The 19,218-nt window shown below is 40.7% G+C and overlaps 1 protein-coding gene across 3 annotated transcripts in view; it reads right to left on the bottom strand.

Annotated features, from left to right (window-relative positions):
- CUNH4orf19 (chromosome unknown C4orf19 homolog) overlaps window positions 1–19,218 on the bottom strand; it is an 83,470-nt gene that overhangs the window by 48,033 nt on the left and 16,219 nt on the right. Inside the window, exon 1 of one of the 3 annotated variants that reach the window (XM_054582030.1) lies at window positions 465–538. The exons of the other annotated variants lie outside the window; for them this stretch is intronic. The gene's annotated coding sequence lies outside the window, so the exon portion shown is untranslated. Of the gene's footprint in view, window positions 1–464; window positions 539–19,218 lie in introns of those variants that run through there. 3 annotated transcript variants of the gene reach the window in all.

The raw sequence follows: 19,218 nt of genomic DNA, 5'->3' as shown, positions 1-19,218 counted from the left end.
AAGAATTGCAAGTGTCTCTCTGGGGAAGAGGAAATGAGAAGCAGGGTTGCTGAGACCTGTTCTTTTTCTTAAGGAATCTTGTAGAAATAGCAGGTCCTTTAAACTGTACCCTGCTACATATATAACTTTGATGAAAAACTATAAAACAATTTAAAGTGCAACAGTATATGGAGAGCTAACCTGTGGCTGAGTTTCGAAATAACATCTATGTGATTTTGATAAATAATATCTGGGGTGTTCACTTTCTTTTTTTATAAATGGAGAGACTTGGACTAATTTCTAAGGTCCCCTGACCTCTCTCTGCATGTGTTCATTTTTTTGTATTTCTTTGTACGAGTGTCTCGGCTTATGAACATAAACACACAGAGAGCTGATAATCAACAGGGGAACTCCCCTGATTGTTTTGATCAATAAAAATTAATATGCATTATCTACATATCTACAAAGACACAATCTGATCCTACCGAGAGAAGGCAGCACACCCGTCTACCGATCTGTAGAGAAACATATGAGGCTGCATTTCTGTCTTCCGCTGTGAGAAGAGGCACAAAAAGAAGCTAAAGTTCCCTGTTGTTTAGACTCTGGCCTGTGACGCATGGTTATGCTGACCTAAAAGTTAATATTTAGCCATCTCCGTGAGTTCAGCTGGCTTGAGGACGAGATGGGGGGAAAGGAGGGAAAGTGCTACAAACTCTGGTAGAGATTTGTACTAAAGTCAGCGTTAATCTTGGGTAGCATAGCAAGCCACTTGCAACCTCTCTAGCGCATGCCAGGGAAGAACATGGCTAGTCCTGTAACAATACCAACAGTAAAATGGGGAGGGCTGGTGTGGCACTTTGAGTTAAAGAGAAAAATAAAGATTGTCCCACTGCTTCAAAGCTTTGTGACTGCCGGGCAAGGGACAATTTCTCTATGCCCTGAGCTTTTCACAAATTGAGGATAATAATACCTATTCCATCTGGTTGATAGGAGGATTATGTGTGTTAACACCTGTTGGACACTGAAAATGTTGTCTTGATGTACTGTCTCTAAAAATAGATGCAAAGATCAGAGCCGATTTGGAGGGGCCGTGGATTCCTCTCTCTCTCTCCTTCTCTGACTCTCTTTCTCAGACATATAAGCTGGTCTTCAGAATAACAGAAGATCTAAGAGGAGAGAATTTCCTATGACAAATTTGGTTAAGTCAATCACAAAAAGTCAAGGAACAAATCGCTCATTGACCACAGTAATCCTGTTCAGTAAAATCTCAGGTTACAGTCACTGCTGGCATTGTGGATCCAACACTAACGCTTTCCTTTGATATTTGGCACTCCGGATGTATTGTAGCGAACTGCTGGTGCCAAGTCAAGGAGTCCAGCGGCTGATTTAGGGACACTCTTTCATTCTTTTTTGTTATGCCAGGCCCTCAACAATATCTGGCACAAGGAAAAAGAGCTCAATAAATGTTGGTTAAGTTAAAAATGGGAAAAGACATTGGGCATGCTTTTCCTAGTCAAAAGTTACATAATCATACTTTACAGTCGCTCACAATTCTCTCATCTAAGAATGCCGTTTTATTTTTCTTATTTTTCTGTCTATAACTTGTATAGTTCAAAATACTATATTAAATAGATTATGTATTATAGCATGTATAATTTATAATAAAAAATTAATAAAGAAAACTGCCATCCTAGGGAAGTCGTACTCTTCAGTGATGAGCTATTTTTGCTTTAAAAACTCCCAAAGAATTTAACCATGCCAGATATATGGCTTGTAAATATTTTCTCCCATTCCATAGATTGCCTTTTCACTCTATTGATCTCTTCCTTTGCTGTGCTGAAGCTTTTTAGCTTGATGTTTTTCCAATTGGTTTTGTTTTTGTAGTCATATCTAAGACATCATTGCTAAGATCAGTATCATGAAGGTTTTCTGCTCTGTTGTCTTCTTGGCATTATAAGAGGTTTTTCAGGTCTTATGTTTATGTCTTTAATCCATTATGAGTTGATTTTTGTGCATGGTGTAAGATAAGGGTCCAATTTCATTCTTTTGCATGTAGATATCCAGTCTTCCCAACACAGCTTGTTGAAGAGACTATCCTTTTCCCATTGTGTATTTGTGACACCCTTCGCAGAGTCGTAATGAATGGGATTAGTGCTCCTATAAAAGAGGCCCCAGAAGGTTCCTTCACCTCTATACCATGTGAGGTTATAGCAAATAGAGAGATTTATATGAGCCAGAAAGTAGGGTCTCATTTGATGCCAAATCTCTTGACACTTTGATGTTAGACTTTCTGATCTCCAGAACTCTGAGAAATAAATTTCTGTTGTTTAATCCAGTTTATGATATTCTGTTATAGCAGCCTGGATGAACTAAGATATCATGTACATGTGAGTATATTTCTGGGGTTTTCTGGGCTCTCTATTCTGTTCCATTGATCTACATTCTGTTTATACCAGTACTACATTGGTTTTAATTATTGTAGCTTTGTAATATATTTTAAAGTTAGGAAATGTGATACCGCTAGCTTTGTTTTTCTTTCTCAAGATTGCTTTAGCTATTCTCAGTCTTTTGTGGTTCCATATGAATTTTAGGATTTTTTTCTTTTTTCTTTTTTGTAAAATATGCCATTGAGATTTTGACAGGTATTGCATTGAATCTGCAGATCGCTTGGGTAATACGGACATTTTAACAATATTATGTCTTCTGATCCATAGACATATCTTTTTATTTATTTCTATCTTTATTTTTTCATCAGTGTTTTATAGTTTTCAGTGTATAAGTCTTTCACCTCCTTGGTTAAGTTTATTTCTCAATGTTTTATCATTTTTGATGCTACTATAAATGAGATTTTTAAAATTGCCTTTTGGGGGCTTGTTGTGAGGATGTACAAATGCAACTGATTTTGTATGTTGATTTTATATGTTGCAACTTTATCAAACTCATTTATTAGTTCTAACTTTGTGTGTGTGTGGAATCTTTAGGTTTTTCTACATATAAGATTCTGTGAAGTTCTTTAATTACTTCATAAATGGTGCTAGGACAACAGATTATGAGGAAAAAGTTAGATTCTGAAATTAAATGAGATTAAGAAATATTTGGAGGGAAATACAAGGGAATATTTATATAATTGAAGAATAAGACCTTTTCAGTCACTAAAGTCTGGAAGAAACACAAAGGAAAAGATTAATAGAAAATATAAGAAATAAACATTTTGCCCTGACTGGTGTGGCTCAGTGGGTTGTTTGCCTTATTTGTCTCTCTCTCTCTTTTTTTTTAATAAAGATTTTGTGTATTTATTTTCAGAGAGAGGGAAAAGGAGAGAGAAAGAGAGGGAGAGAAACATTGATGTGAGAGAAAAGAATCAATTGGATGCCTCTTGCATGTGCTCCAAATGGACACTGAACCCAAAACCCAGGCATGTACCCTGACCGGGATTTGAACTGGTGGCCTTTCACTTTGTGGAATGACACCCAACCAACTGAGCCATACCGGTCAGGGTGTCCCTCTCTTTTGATTGATTATTTTCTGTGTCACATTATTCTGGGTGAATAGCAAGTGATTTTATTTTTTTCTGACCAAAACTTCTGTCTCTGCCTCTTAATAAAGAACTTATACCATTCACATTTATGCTATATGCTGACTCTTTTCTACTATCTATATTGACATTTTCTTAATGCCTCCTGGCTTCTTTTGGTTGCTTCTTTTATATTCAGACTTTGCTTTTTTCTTTTTTTAATCCTCATCCAAGGACATTTTTTTCATTGATCTTAGAGAGGGAGGGAAGGAAAGGAGGGGGGAGGGAGAGAGAGAAACATCAATGTGACAGAGAAACATCGATTGGTTGCCTTCATGTGTGCGCCCTGACTGGAGATCAAACCCACAACCTGGGTTACGTGCCCTGACTGGGAATTGAATTCATGATCTTTTGGTGCATAGGGTGATGCTCCAACCAACAGAGCCACACTGGCCAGGGCTTCAGACTTTTGCTTTTAATTTTGATCTCATTTTAAATTTTCTCTAGTATGTTGCAAAGTATATGTTGTATTTAAAATTTTTTAATTGTAAGAGAAAAATATCCTCTTTTATCCTCCTCTTTAAAAAGTATATTTACATAGAGTGGTACCTAAATGAGGTTTTCATACAAGGACCACAGATGTCAACTGGAAGCATCTTGGGTAGATAGGGATGAATGGTTACCCTATCTCTACGTGATAGGGATAAGGAGGTGCAGCTTTCACTTTGGTGCATTCTGTATCTAAGGTGCTTAATAAACATTCAAACAAGAGGTGTTCAGTTGGCAGCTGTATACATTGGCTGGAACTTAGAAGAGAACTTTGGGTTCAATATAAAGATTTCAGAGTCATCAACAATATACCTAATAAAGAAAGCCATGAGATTGAATTAAAGAAATAGAGACAACAAGTATGTAGTGTTAAAGACTGAATTCTGAAGAACACTGCTTAATGTGGAAAAAAAAATGACTACAAAGTAGATTCATAAATTGAAGAGGTGTAGGAAAAAAAAATGTAGAGGGTTGATTTCATTCCTTGCTGTATCCTTTCATAAGACTTGCAGGATGAAATGATTCTGGCCAAGAAACAAGAGAAGAATTGTCCCATTCTGCCATGGATTTGGACGAAAACTAATAGTCAGGTACAACTCCAAAAGGAGACAGTGGAGGAGAGCCAGGCTGGGTCTATAAGGAATCACACATGAGATGACACCATGTTTATACTTTACCAAGGTCACAGCATCTTTACATGTAAATTGGAAAACATCACCACTATCTGAGCAAACAAATCTTATAGGGAAAATGATTTTTTCTTTGTTTCTATGCTTCTGTACCAGTAGTTTGGTTCAGGAATAAATACATAAAACTTTTATTTGAAAAAAAAATTAACAAAGAATAGTAAGTGTGGTAATGGGAACAGGCAAGGTGTTTTAGGGAGTAAGGACTGGCCAATTCATGTTAAATGCCTCTCAAAGGTCTATGCAGAGGGCTGTAAATGTGTCTTAAGATTTAGCTCCAAGGTGGTAACTTACAGTTTTGGTGATGTGGTGAATATGGAAGCTAGACTGCTCTGAGTTACCCAGCAGTAAAAGGTGAGGAAGTAGAAAAGCTAAGCATACATAACCCTTAGAAGAAGCTGGCTGTGCATGAAAGGTGAGAGATAGCGAGGAAGGAGGAGGTAGGTAGGCTTAAGGGGAGGTCTGGTCAACTTGGGAAAGTTTTCCGGTTGCTGAGATGTATTGATAGGAGTCAGTTGGAAAAAAAAAAAGGAGTTGAAGAGAGAAGAAGGAGACAGGATGGTCACTTGAGTATGCAGGGAGGAGGGAACCACGAAGGATTAATGAGACTTAGACAGGAGATGGCACTGAATCGGGCGGCCCTGTGCTCAATGTCTTCCTTTTATGCATTTTCCTGTTTTGCAGAGACCAGAGGGTAAAAGATTTCCCAGACGCTCTCGCAGCAGGGTTCCCATACAGACTTGGATGCGAAAGGAGGCAGGAAGTGAGAAAGAGGTTGGATTTTGGCTACTTCTGCTTTCTCTGCAGGCCAGCCCCCTGGGGACACTGGGTTAGCAGTGTCCCAGTGTCCAGGTGCTTTGTGGGTGTCAATGGCAGAGTGCGAACCTTTTTTTTTTTCCCTTATGCAGCTGCAGTAGGCACGGAATGACTCTAGGGCCTCGTTCCCAGCAGCTCAGCAGCTAAGTGCAGGCAGCTCAGGCCTTCCAAGGGTCACTTCCAGTTCCCCTCCTCTTCGGTTGTGTGAGCGGCAGTGCCCCGGTGTTTTCATGTTATCAAGCGTGCTACCCTAGCCTTTCCAGGGATGTGGTAAGCATTCAATTCTACGGATTAAATTCCATTTTGTTTGAAGTAGCTAATGTAATTTCTGTTTTCTGCAAGTGAACTCTGAGAGAGAGGGACATCTATTCTTGTATCAGGAGGGAAGGAAGAAAGGTTGCGGGTATGTACAGATAAATAATTTTGGAGGGAGATGGCATTCTCCTTAAATGCAGAGATTTTTAAAAGTTGGGGTGTGTGGAGCTCCACAGGGTTTCTGGAGAGAATTCAGGGTTCCTGTGAACTTAAATAAGAAAAAGTCACATTTCCTTCTTTACTAGACTCTAACTAAAATTTTGTATTTTCTTCAATCCTGAGTGTAGGCATCAAACCACAGCATCATTAATAGTTGCTGCAACTTTGTCTTGTAGAAGTCACAGGTATTTTCATATTGCATTAGTTGTTTTAGACCTCAAGATACTGTTATGCTCATAACTATGGTAATTATTAGACTCCTGCTAGATCCTGTTCTGTAATGCATTTATAGAGGCACATATTATTGTCTCAATTAAAAAAACCCTGATTCCTCTATTTCCTTTGTAGTCCTATATGTTATTTTATGCATTTAAAAATGTTATTATGAGAAGGGGTCCGTAGGCTTCAACAGACTGATAGAGCAGTTCCTAGTATAAAACACATTAAGGAACCTGTTCTAGTGCCTTCTATTTCCCTGGAACTCAGGGTTTCTAGACTTCAGCACTACAGACAGTTTAGAAGAGGTCATTCTTTTTTTGTGGAGGATGATTTTTTGCACTGCAGGCTGTTTGGCAGCCTTGGCCCACTGTGTGCTAGTAGCACCCTTCCTGACTACAGGACAATCAAAGACAAGAGTGGAGCAAGCGTGACCCTGGTTGAGAACCACTACGGTGAAGTAATGCCAAGCATGAGGAATAGAAGGTGACTGCGTCTGAGATCTGATCAGAGGAAAGAGTTTAAACTGGATACAATAGAGGGTGGCAGAAAGAAGTGACAAAAGCAACATGTGACTGAACAAGGTTGAGGGACCAGCGGAAATGAACAATGATACAGTAGCCCATGGATAAGATAAGAGCGTCTCAATTTGGTTTTCTGCTCCATACACATGATGAATAATCTTCCAATGACAGACAGTCTACAATCCACAGCATGTGTGTGCTGGAGTCACCTACAATGTCCCAAGGGCTGCTTCTTCCACCAACCACTATGCCAACATGTCTAACATGTTAACACACTGCGGGAGAAATACACTGTCTTCGTGCAGAAGCGTAATGAGAACATTTCGAACCTAAAAATGACTGTCATTGCCCCTTGCTGTGCCACTGAATGGGAATAAAATACTGTGAGGTTGAGTGGACTTGGGGGTCGCTGCTCCCAGAGAAGCTCAGTCGAACATGCATGGACATGAAAGACGTGCAGTAGCTCTGCGCTCTGCAATCTGACTCCTAGGTAGTTACCCCAGAGAAACAAAATATATACTCATATAAAAGCCCCATATTGGAGACAACCCACACGTTCGCCAACAGTATGATCCACTGCGGTATAGTCTTACAATGAAATACTAATGAGCAACAAAGAAGGACGAACTACGGATATATGCAACGACATGGATGAAACTAAAACACATGCTGAGTAAAAGAAGCCTAACATAAAAGGAGGACATACTTACAGATCACTGACATGAAACTCTGAACAAGCTAAATTACTCTATGGTGATAAAAAGAAGTCAGGATAGCGACGGACTCCATGGTGGGTCAGGCACTGTGGGGACACTAATTGTTTGGGAAGGGGCCTGGGAATTTTCCTGGGGTGATCATATTCTCTCCATACATCTCGGTGGGCAGTTGGGTCACACAGATACATGCAGTTGCCAGAACTCACCAACTCATACACTTAGATTTGTGCATGTCACTGTATGTAAATTATACCAGAGGAAAAGGAGGAGGAGGAGAAAACAATACATAAAAACTGAACTTATAGTTAACAAAATATATGCCGAAATGTTTGCAATGAATTGAAGTCTGCAACATACTCAAAGATGCAGTTAGAAAGCAGGATGACTGACGGATAGTGAGGTGGTTATATATGTGCCAATGTTACAAAATGTTAATTGTGGATTGTGCATGGTTAGTGTGGTCCACGTGCAATTCTTTCAACTTTTCTGTACCTTGACATTTTTGTACTAAAAAAGTGAGGGTATGTAGGAATGTCTTTTTGCCCTTCTGAGAGATTTCATTAACCTGTGGGCAAAGAAAGCCACTTCAAAACATACTTCATACGGTTCTTGCCCTATTTTAATAAATGGATCTTAAAATGTCACATGCATCATCTCTATTCCAGTAATAATGACCATCGTTATTACTGGAATTATTACTGTTGCCACCACCATTTCTGGTCACTGGGGCTGTCCCAGGCACTCTGCTAATTACTTTACACATGTTATCCTCACACAGAGAAAATAGCAGCTTTTTAAATTGTTTAACAAACAGCTCTAGGCTGAGTCACATCTTCTGAACTTCCAGACAGCCCAGCACAAGAACAAACAGATGTCCACGAGGAAGGTCACATCTGTGGTGCTGGGTATTTTTAGCAAAATGCATTATTTAAATCAGTTATGAGAGTATGGGACAGGATGTGTGTGGTGTGTATTTTTAGGGATAGTCAGCTGAACTGGGAGAAGGAAAATACATTTTAGAAAGAAGATACATACTATAAGCCATAAAAAGGAACAGTAACTTCAACCCAGTTTCTATAGAGGGAGAAACCCTTTTCCTGTTCTCTTTTTTCCTGAGCTCATGCCCAGTGCCATATGATAGTGTCACCTGGCAAAGAGGTGTGACAAGGGCTGCCTGAGTTTGGCACCTCCAGCTCTTTTGTGGCTTTCCTTTCTCAATAACCCTTTTGACAAAGGCCAGGTGTTTGAAAGCCTGGGTTTTTCCTTGTTTGATCTAAATGTTTCTTGCTAAGAAGAATGATTAAATGTCCCCAAGTGTCAATAAATAAGTGGTTTCAGTGAAGCTTTTTGGAATATATTTCCCCAAAGGCTGCTTGGTGGCATGCCTGGGATTGGTTTGGTTTTGTGCGAAACTAGTAAATAAACAATGTCATTACCAGGCTGCCTAGACCCCACGACTCCTGGTGTCTGCAGGGCCACATATGTGGCAAGAGAGCAGGGTAAAATATCTTCACCTAAAAGCAGGAGTCAAGAGGCTCTGAACTTGAACTTTGCTGACAAAATGCCAAGATGTAGAAGTACAGAAGCCAGATTTGAATTAAACAGACCTCGGGAGCACGGGGGCCGCTGTGGCAGCACTAGAAAGAATAAACAAGCTATGTAAATACCTACTAGGAAAAGGAAAGGACAGGCCAGCCTTGAACAAAGACATATGTGTTCTTGATTAACTTTATTCTGAGGTGCTGATACAGGCCATAAATCCAAACCTAATTCATGAAACAGTGCCTGATAGTACAGGCTGTGTATGGGAGAAATGTATCAGAATAAATCGGCTATAGCAACCCCATGTTGAACTGAGACAGGTTAGTTAGCCAGGAAGGACAAGTGAAATAGGGAAACTGAGACAGATAGTTAAACAGCCAAGCAGTTTACAGCCATCTGGTAAACTGAAAAGTTTTATTTTTTTTTTTATAACCAAGGAAACTGAAGAGTAAATGTTTACACTTCTCCCCAACCTGAGGGTAAATAGCTTTAAGTCACCCTGCTCAGGGAGATATATAGAAAACAAAAATCCAATTAGTGCCATTTGGGCCAACTACACCCCAGGATAAATGAATTCGGGGGAATTTCTAGCATTTTGGCACATCAGCATAAAACTAATGAATAAGTCTATTCAGATCCTCCCCTAAAATTCCTGCCTTTAGGAATAAGAACACTCCCCACATCAAAGACCCGACGTGGGCTCTCTCTGGAACACACCCACATCTTTCTCCCCTCTCAGGCGTGCATCTGTAGTTTTCTCTCCTAAACTCTATGCTTCCCATGAGACTTGCAACCAGGGGAGCAGTGGGCAACAGCAGCTTGTCCCGGGCTTAGCCCTGTACCTGTCCACAAGGCCTCCTCTACTCTGACTTTCCAGTGAGCTGCCAGAGCCCTGCCATGGCTCACCTCTTTCCTAAAACACTTCTAGAGAACTGAAGTAAAGCACTGTCTGAGCTCTCTCCTTTTGTTGCTTCTAAGCCCTTTCTTTATTTCACTGTGCCCAGCTTTAACGAACATACTCTCAAAATCATTTGGGCTCGTCTTGTGAAATCTTTCCTGCACAAAGTCAAGAACCCCCACACTACTCTACTGGCGGGCCCGCGGCTGACCCACTCCAGGCCTGGTCCCTTTCCGGTGACAGAACAAGTTCAGGGAGATCCCTTCATTTCTATTTGTTTTTATGGACCTCCACCTCCAACACACACACCATTCTGTTATTAGGGAGAGAACAGTGTTTTTGTTTGTTTGTTTGTAAAGCCAGGTCAAACAGCCTCTTCTTGGGAAGTAGCTGACTGATGTGTAAACCATGCAGGCCAGTGTTCACCTGGGCTTAGGTGCTCTGCTCCTTCAAGGGGAGATGCTGGTCTTACCCGATTAGAAGGAAAAATGCAGTTTCACGGTCTCTACAGACATTGAGAAATTACTCAATGAATGGTATCCAGGTTCCGTAAAGCAGCAGACAAACTTTGAGGCTTAATAGGATTGAGGAAAAGAAGTAATACGCCTCCTTCTTTAACATAAATTGTATATAATCAGCAAATAAGCAGGCAGTTTTTATTGGTTTGTGAGTCATTTGAGACTTAATTCCAATAAAGATGATGTGATGGCATTTAAAAGCTTGGCTGAAACTAGAAACACTAGGAATACTGCAGGGCCCTTTGGTGGAGAACGTGGAAGATAAAATGACATGCAAAATAATATTGACTTCTTGGGTGGGTTTTGAGTTGCTGATTCACCACACCCATATTGTTTCTATCATCTACTACTCTCCTGGTCTGACAGTAGGGGATAAGGGACAATCTTTCGTGCACAGTGCTTTGTTTTAAAGACAGAATTATCAACATAATCTTCTCAGCCATTTTCCCAGGATCAGAAACAGAAAAGTTGAATGACTTGCTTTCAGAGCAGAGAGTGAAGGAAGGATGTACACATTAGTTCCCCTGTATCTCATAAACTGCACGCTCCCCACGCCCTACCCCACACAGAACAGGCTGGCTGCACGGACGCTGGCCCAGCAGAGCGGAGCGGACTGGGGCGCCTGGGCTGAGGGGCTCTGCTGCTTCAGGGCGAGACGCTCTTCTCACCTGGTTAGGAGAACAATCCACGCACATGCTCTCTCCTCATGGAACATCTCCACTTTGATCTGGGTGTGGGGCTGATTACTGGAATACTGTTTGCTATATTTTTCTTATTCTTTGTAAGTATTTTATGGGGTTACTAATAAAAAAGGTAAGTGACACAAATCTTTTCAGTGCATTTTGGGACTTGGCTATGGAGTGTGCTGGTGGTGAGACATCTTAGGCAGACTTTTCATGACAAAGGACCACCCGACCTCGGATGTGATGTATGATGTGGGTGCTCAGTGGTGCACAGCTGTTGAAGAGAAGTTTATGCGTCTGCAGTTTTTCTGGGCTGAACTCTGTACCTCTGAAATTCATGTACTTGAAGCTGTAACCCTTGGTACCTCAGAATGTGGCTGTATTTGCAGAACCTTTAAAGAGGTGATTAAGGTAAAATGAGGCCCTTGAGGCAGGGGAGGGGCTAATCCAATCTGACTAGTGTCCTTATTAGAGGGCAGAGTAGGGCACACACACCACAGCTCGGACTGCGGGATTACCCGGATTATGGGATTACTGTGTGAAGAGTCAGCAGGAGGGTGCCCACCTGCAGGAGAAACCAACCCTGCTGACACCTTGACCTTGGACTTCTAGCCTCTGGTACTGTGAGAAAATACATTTCTGTTGCTTAAACCACACAGTCTGGTATTTCATTACAGCAGCCCTAGCATTCTAACACAGGGGTTTAAAAAAATGTGGAGAGCCCTGACTGATGTGGCTTAGTTGGTTAGACGTCATACTGCAAAGTGAAAGGTCACTGGCTCAATTCCTGGCTGGGCTGTGGGTTAGGTCTCTGGTCGAGGTGCGTATGAGAGGCAACTGATTGACATTTCTCTCTTGTATCAATGTTTTTCTCCCTCCCTTGCCCTCTCTCTAAAAATAAATAAAATCTTTTTAAAAGTGTGAAGAATATTTGGAATTGTTTAAAGTAAAAGCTCACTTAGGTTCACTCAGAGTTGTCTGAAGTATGTTCCCAGGAAGTTCATGACTGACCAGAAGAAGAAAAGGGGAATTTGGGGCTCTGATGATCTGGTGCAATGCTGGGTTGGACAGCGAGCTTTCTTTGCTGCAGAACCTCTCGGAGACTTGAACGTGCTGCTGTCCCAATCAGCAGCATGAGTCACACTATCTGGGCGTCACCCCGTGATACCTTTCCTTCCCTCACGTCTCATTTCCAACCTATCGCCTGATGAATTTATCTTTCTCCTGTTTGTTTTTAAACTATTAGTTTCCTTGTATTTGAACCCTCACTGAAACCGGGACTATACCAACAGTGCCTGACACTTCCATTTTCTCCATATTTCTTGAATTAGTTCTCCTCCCTCTGCTGAGCTGCCATTGAAGCCTCCCCCTGGTGAACTGCAGAACCTGTCTGAGGCGTCTGCGCACGCTGTGCTCTCCAATCAGTTTTCCACAATACGCATTGAATTACACCAGCTCCCTGACTTTAAAGACATTTCAGTAGCTTTCTATTGCTCCTAAGAGGAGTGGACAAATTCCAATTCATGCTGTCAAACTGACCTTGAACCACCGTCCCCTCTGGGTTGCAGCTGCGCCGTCTTCTTTCAATCCTACCTTGCTCTGCTCCCGCCCTCCAAAGGGTCTTTGCCCCTGTGGCCCCCTTTTCCTGGTAAACTCCCCCACCTCCCTTTACTTCCCTTACTGGGTCAAATCCCTTTAGTATTGATTGACACTGCACTTGTCACTGCGAATTTACATTTGTGTGACTCTGGTTAATACCCGAATTGCCTTCTTCTACACTGAAAACTGAGTTTATAGACTATCTTTTGTGAAATATCTTATCGATTAAGGTTTGGGGAAGACACGTTTGGAACAAAATGTGGAGAATTTTCATGAAGAAAAAAAATGAGCAGGATTAAAGGAGGAAGGTTTTACAGTTATTTGCTGTCACTTAGCAGCTTCTGAAATAAATAGCCCATGTGAGAAGTTGAGTAAGGAAAGGATATGATATCGGGTCTCAGTGCTGGAGATATATGTGGATGTTTAACCTTTTTTTAACTTTTGATTTTGAAAACTTTCAAACCTCTCAGCAACTAGAAAGACTAGTATAATGAACAGCCACATTTTTAATGTTTTTATTTTCTCCCACAAAACCGTTATCTTTTGTTTTCCCGTGGACGTAATCCTGACCATGCCTTCAGAAAGCTACAAGGCTACATAATTAGACCACAAATGCTCATGCTTCAGGAAGGCTAACCATGCTTCCTGGCAAATAATTAATCACAAACTATTCAGGGCTTGATCTTAAATAAGGTGCTGCGGGAGATAAAAAGATGTTTATGGGACATAACTTTAAAAAATTTATAACCATTTGGGAAAATAACACTTTCACATGAAAGAATAACCAGCAATAAAAGATACTAGATACGGGCTGGACGAAGCGGGGTCAAAGAGCTGAGAGTTCGTTCGGAGGAGGAGACTGTTTCTAGCTGTGCTTCCTCACAGAGAGGGATTCCCTGTGCAAAGTAGCACAGCTCACTATCAACTCTTTTCCTGATACTAAGAGTCCAATCCGGGAAAATGATTTTATAAGATAAATTACAAATAAGCATTGTAAACCCATGTGTAAGTGCTATGGCTCCTTATGAACGCAGTATTTATAATTATTTCAGTTCTTTATTGGAAGGACAATTGAAAGCTAGGGGACATATTTGTTCCTTTAAGGGCCAGACTTAGCTTGGTGGACTTAAGCCAAATAATTAATCCATTTTTTTCCCCCTAACAAAGAATAGGCTATTATATTCAACTGCCCTCCACTAAGATCTGCCCTGCCCCGGGCAGAATGTGATTCCCAGTGAACCAGCTCCTAGGCCTGGGGATCTGGGCAGCATTTCCTCTATAACCCATTACTGCCAGGGTTCCACATCTAGGCTTAGAGAAACTGGAAATGGGTAAATAATGAATCAGACCATAACCTGATACAAATATTAAAATTATAGGAAGAAAAACGTCATGTAAATGGTGGGGTGGGGTGGGCGAGGTCGCTCATATGCAAAGTTAGTGGCAGTGTGTTTTTAAGTTCGGGCAGACCGTGACAGCCTTTGGGCACTACTAACCTACACTGGGCTGGAAACCTGCCTTTACAAAGATGAGATCTTCGGGTCTAAGCGATCATTTTAGAGGCAGTTCAGTTCACATATGCACATGGCATGAGAACTTGCTTCTCTAAAACCCAAGTTGTAGATCAGATTTTCCCACCTGGAAAGCAATCAGGAAGGGACGTCGCTCTCAGAGTCACAGGGTTACTTGTGTAAAAAATAATGAAACTATTAGACAAAGATTGGAGTTGAAGCTTTTTTTTTTTTACACACAGGAAAACCACAGCTGTTGGCAGGGAGATACTAAGAAGCTACTGGCCAAGTCAAAGCCCAGGGATCTGGGGGCACATCTCTGCCAAGTAATTAACAGGTGTCTTCTGTCTACTGACCTCTTTGCTACAAACTTTTAAGCTTGAAAGGTTACTGAACTTACTTATAAGTCTGCCACTTTATTATTTTGTAAGTGCTTTATTGAGATATAATTCATGTACCTTACCATTCAGCCACTTAAAGTGTACAAGTCAATGGTGTTTAATATATTCACAGAGTTGTGCAACCATCGCCACAATCAATCTCAGAACATTTTCAACATCCCCTCCACGAAACCCTGTGCCCTTTAACCACAAATTCCCCATCCCCCATTGTCCTCAGCCCTCAGCAATCACTGATCTACTTTTCGTCTCTGTATTTTTCTATTCTGGACCTTTCATATAAATGGAATCATACAATATGTGGCCTTTTCTACTGGGCTTCCTTCACTTAGCATGATATTTCCAAGGTTCATCCATGTTGTAGCATGCATCATTCCTTACTATGGCCATACAATAGTCTACTGCATGGCTGTATCACATTTTATTTGTCCACTCACCAGTCAATGGACATTTGAGTTATTCTCATTTTTTGGCTACTATGAATAATGCTGCCATGAACACTCATGTACAAGTTTTTGTGGGAACATGTGTTTTCCTTTTTTCTTGGAGCAGAACTTTTCTAGGAGTGGAATTGCTGAGTAATATAGTAATTCTACATTTATTTAACCTTTTAAGAAACACCCAGACTTTTCCAAAGTGGATGCACCATTTTACATTCCTACCAGCCGTGGACAGGGGTTCCGTTTGTCTATATCCTTGCCACTACTTGTTATTGCCCATCTTTTTAATCATAGCCTTTCTCATAGGTGGCTATCAAAGTAGCAGGTCTTTAAGAATTCTCTGCTTACAGAAGTCTGACAAGTTAACATACAAAATTTCTTCACATGCAGGCATTGGTTTGCTACCTAGCTTCCAGGACAACAGCAATTCCATCTGTGTGTCAGAACAATTATCCCAATTTTATGAAGCAATGGAGGCTCACCGAGGTTCAGGAGGTCTATACTTGGGATGTGAAGCCACAGCAGTATCCTTTTTCAATAGCTGCCCTGTGCATACATAACCTCATCAGGATCAGTCAGGGGTACATAAACGCATCGGGATCAAGTAAATGAAATTTACAAAATAAATGACGAGTAAGATGCTGAAGGACATGGCTTTTGGATTATATTGGTATCTGTTCAGAGATTAGGGAACAGAGAAGTGATTTCTGTGGCCACAGAGCAATTGAAAGGAATACTCGAGGCTAAGCAGTTCCACATCACTTTGGGTAAATTACTGTCTTTATCACCCTACCAGGAAAATGAGAACATGAATTGTCCTAGGGGTATGGTGACAAGTAGCACTGAAACATGTGCTATTTACCTTTACCTTCTGGCCTGTACACTTGAGAGAATGAGGTTTCTCTTGAATGACTACATTCTCTGAATGTGGTCAGATAGGTGATTTCAGTTTTGTGATTTTCTTTTATATATAATATAGTGCCTTTCTTTTACTCCTTGTAGTTGAGACGACATTCTTTGCAGTTAAAATTATTTTGAATTTTGGCCACAATCGCTACCAGTTCTGGAAATTAAACACTGTTAGTCAACAGGTTCCATTCGCTGCAACCTCTTCTAGCAATCTATTCTGTGGCACTGTGTATGTAATTATTGTATCTTTATCTAGGCTCTTTCCAATTTTCAAACTTGTATACCTGACTCCTATTAAATAGAAGCGCCGAAGGAAACTGATCTTCTAAATTACTTATAAAGATTGCTAAAGGTTGTTAAAATGTATTTCTAGGATACTTCCATTATTAGGATATTTTTATTTTAAATTATATTTATTGAACATGACATTGGTTAGTGGCATTATACAAATTTCAAGTGTACAATTCTGTTATACATCATCTATATATTGCATTGTGTCCTCACCATCTAAAGGTGTTTGTTGTATTTTTATGTATAATTTCCTGAAGAGAAACTATACTAAAGGTCTCCAACTTCAACAATCCTAACAAAAACAGAATTCTATTTTGGAGTGGGAGAGTTCATTTGGGAATGAGAAAAATAGACTCTAATGCTCACTATGTTTAAAAAGTTTATTTTGAGAAAAGGATCTGGTTATCTCAGTCTTTAGCTTGTACTTGGCAGCCCTGTTTCATGGATTTATCCCCCTGGGGGGGTGGGGGAGGTGAGGGGGTGGGGCTGGGGGGAGGGGGAATGTGGATAACAGAGCCGCTCCAGTTTTCCCACTCTTACTACCGTATTTTGCCGTGTATAATGTGCACTTTTTTGCCCAAATTTTTGAGGGGAAAATAAGGATGCGTATTATACATAGGTAGTACTGCTTCCATATCTATATAAATGTTTTTAATTCTTTTATTTATACTTATGCATTAAAAGTGTAACTCTAGGAAGCAATAATGATATCCGTATGCAAAATAATACCCTGGAATGAGATCACTGATTTTGTGTCTAAATATAAATAAATAAAAAATTGAATTAAAAAAATTAAAACGAAAGATTTCTTTTTCCTGAAAGTTTGGGCTAAAAACGTGGGTATGCATTATACATGGCAAATATGGTAATTTTGTGCTAGGGTTCAAGTGCTCAGCAGAAAATAGATGCATTGTTTCCATGAACTGTATAAAGGAGCAGGAATGAGGAAATGTGAGGAGGATGATTTCTCAATTTTACTTTTTAAAAGGCGCTGTTGTGACTGCATTTCCTCTAAAGTCAACGTTTTGTGCCCTGTGTGACCAATGTGCATCCTTTTTGGTTGGCAGTATATGGAAAGACGGGAAGGATTTTCCCTCGCCCAGCAGCAAACCAAGCAGGGGAGCTGGGAGAACTGACTGCTGAGGCATCTTTAAGAAGAGAGAGTACTGATCTTTGAAATCATTAAGCCTTGGTATTTTGATCTGTTTAAAAGGTGAAGTGAGTTTTTTTAATAAGAAAGCGGGAAAAAAAATCTACTAAATGCTTAAAGACTGATTTCTGAGTTTCTAAGTCTTACTTGATCTTCACAGTCACATCACTGAAGCCACCACATTAAAATCAGAGGAGGAGACGGAGCCCAGCAGCGTGAAGACAGCTGCTCTGAGCAGGGGTGGGGACGCTGAAGAGGCGGTCTGCTGGCCAGGAGGGTGGGTTCTGAAGTCACAGAGCCTTGACTGAGCCCCAGCTTTGTCATTTACCAGCTCTGTCACTTTGAACCACTGGCTTACCCTCTCCAAACCCATTCCTTCAAACTAAATGATGTATATAAATCACTTTGAATTCTCGGCAGATAGTAGGTGCTCGATAAATGTCAGCTCTTCCTGCTCTCCTGACAAGATTTTAACAAATACCAACATGATATGGGGTCTTCCCCCTCTGCTCATCCAAAACTATGTATTCATGTCATCTTGTATTTTATTTGGCCTTCGCATTCACTGAAGGAGTTTTTCAGTGCCTGCTGTTGTCAGGTAGTAGGCACCGAGGAGTCAAAGATGCCCAAGCCACAGTCCTGGCCTTTGGGGACAAGGAAATGGAGATGATACCAATAGCTTAAACAGCGACAAGAGGGAGAGGAAATTGGCGGGGGTGGAAATGGGGCGGGCCAGTGAGAGAGGGGCAGGGGAGACGCAAGTGGATCTGCTCTGCAGGCAGCTGTTTTCAGGGGTCCGGTAGCTGCGTCCGGAGAGCAGGGCTGGAGGTGTGCATTTGGCATCGTGTGCCTATGAGCTGGGAGCTGGGAGTGGGCACGCCCTGTGACGCTGCCAGAGGGGCCCAGGGGGCCAGAGGAGTGGGAAGAACTGAGGGTGAAGAGGGAGCCCAGAGGCACCAATGCTTGGGAGCAAAAGACAGCAACAGGGGCTTTGGGGTATCCCCCAGGACACCAAAAGATAGAACGTATGACTATTTAGGTTTTTGATGAATATTTAATTTACTAAATAAATTAAACTACAATCCAAAAATGTAGTTTTGTCTTGAGTTGGGATCTACTACAAATCTTATATTCTATTTAAAATTATCTAAACTTTGTCAATCTTTTTAAGAGTGATTTTTCAACTTGATTAAAGTAAAAAACATTTTATGTATTTCAGTTTTCTGACTAATAAACAAACCTTTCCCCAGTACTTATGTCATTTTATAAAATGAATAAATTAAACTCATAAGTAAGGTGAATCTTCAGTTCTCTTAAACATTTTAACCAGTGTAAAGCATAGCAAAATTATCTCAAAAGTTCCAACTTAATGATCCGAAGTCTAAGTCAATCACCTAGTGACATATTTTATAGCAGAACCACAAGGCTAAATCATGTTAATTAATAAATTATCTTAAAAACTATGAATATTGTAAAACAAAAAAGCTGTGAATATTGTATATCTTTAAAGCATTAAATACAGACATTTCCACAAACTTATCTAAAAATTTAAATACTCTGAATTTTATTTAGTGCATCCTATCTACACTTAATTCTAAACTGCCCAGGATTAAGACACTATCTTGTAAGAAATTCGCTTTAATGTGGAATCCAAACCTGACAGAGGGCTTCCTCCTCTCACCTCTGTCCCCAGGTTCAAATGACTCGACACCTAATTCTCCAGTCCTTTTTGATTCTTCAGCTCCCACCCAGGCTGCCTTGCCAACCGACCTGAAACAATGAGCCCAGTCGCCTTTCAGTCCTAC

This window comes from Pteronotus mesoamericanus, unplaced genomic scaffold, assembly GCF_021234165.1.
Source record: "Pteronotus mesoamericanus isolate MK-2021 breed Mesoamerican mustached bat unplaced genomic scaffold, CSHL_Meso_final contig_68, whole genome shotgun sequence".
Lineage (NCBI taxonomy): Eukaryota > Metazoa > Chordata > Mammalia > Chiroptera > Mormoopidae > Pteronotus > Pteronotus mesoamericanus.
This window is presented reverse-complemented; position numbering and strand designations above follow the sequence as displayed.